At 45.9% G+C, this 1,232-nt stretch overlaps 1 protein-coding gene across 1 annotated transcript in view; it reads left to right on the forward strand.

The window, feature by feature from the left end:
* ABAT (4-aminobutyrate aminotransferase) overlaps nt 1-1,232 on the forward strand; it is a 76,611-nt gene that overhangs the window by 27,094 nt on the left and 48,285 nt on the right. The gene's annotated exons all lie outside the window — the stretch shown is intronic.

The following is a 1,232-nucleotide window of genomic DNA, read 5'->3' on the forward strand; positions in this document are numbered from 1 at the left end:
GGTTTGGCCCATCGTAAGTGATCAGTAAATGTTTGTCGATGTTGTTATTGTGATTCTCGTTCTTGTAATCCCAGCGTCCCCTTGCTGGGTAAACCGGGAAGATTTTTCTCTTCTGCCTTCTAGAGTTGGCCCCTAGGTCACCCTGGGTGAGTCCTCCAGATGTCTCAGTGTGGGACGGGGAGGTACGAGGAAAGGGGAGCTCTCCAGAACCTCTGAGATCCACCCAACTTCTTGTAATTGTTTGTTTGTTTTGCGTTGCTTTCTGCCCTTCTACATGACATACATTATAGCTCCTCAGAGTGATCAAGAGAGAGCCCAGACAGGAAGTGTTTATAAATCCACTCACAGGCTCTTTGGTTCTGCCAGCCAGATGTTCGCACACATGAAAAGCCACCGTGAGCACTGACTGCAGAAGGGGGGTGGTCTCAGTCCTGAGCAGATGGGACATATTCTTGGTCATCTTGGTCTCCCTCCCATCTCCCTTCCAAGGGCATAGAAAGGAGAGGACTGTTACCATAGTGACCACAGAACTCAGACAGCCTCGGTGGGACCCTGTGGTCGGAGCATTCAGCTCCAGGAGTGCAGCAAACAGTTTTTGAGCCTTCTCTACCTGTGACGTGGGGGGTGCCGAGATGAATCAGTTGCTATCAAGTTATGCTGATGACCCTCATCACGATGTGAAATGATCTTATTTGTTTACTTACTTATTGTCTGTCTCGTCCCCTGGAACAGAATGCAGAGTCTGTGGTCTGCTTCCATCACCCCCACCTGGGTCATTCGGGTTCAGTACTGTATCTTCAGGTGGTAGGCACCATCAGGAAATAGTGCCTGAATGAATGAATGAGCGAATAAATGAATTTCACAGGCTAAAGGGAGAGACAGAGATGTGAACAGATTGTCATATTATAGGTGAACTGGAAAAGAATATGTAACTAATCTAAAAATGACAAATGTTGACAGTTGAAACTAGGTGATAAGTATAGTCAAGTTCATCTTCTGTGTTTGAAAACGTTCATAAAAAAAAAAAAGATAAATTGCTAGAGAAATACAGATGAGTGGCATCTAACCCTGATTTGAGAGTCAGGAAGGCTTCCTGGAGGAAGTGGCTGGAAGTACACCATGAAAAGGTACATAAGAGTTAAAGGAATATAAACAGGAAGTGGGGGCAGAAAGGATATTCCAACAGACATTATCACCGGAGGGATGACCTGGGGACAGGAAAGAGCAGAGTG

The sequence above is a fragment of the Pteropus medius genome, unplaced genomic scaffold (genome assembly GCF_902729225.1).
Source record: "Pteropus medius unplaced genomic scaffold, Ma_sr-lr_union100, whole genome shotgun sequence".
Classification (NCBI taxonomy): domain Eukaryota; kingdom Metazoa; phylum Chordata; class Mammalia; order Chiroptera; family Pteropodidae; genus Pteropus; species Pteropus medius.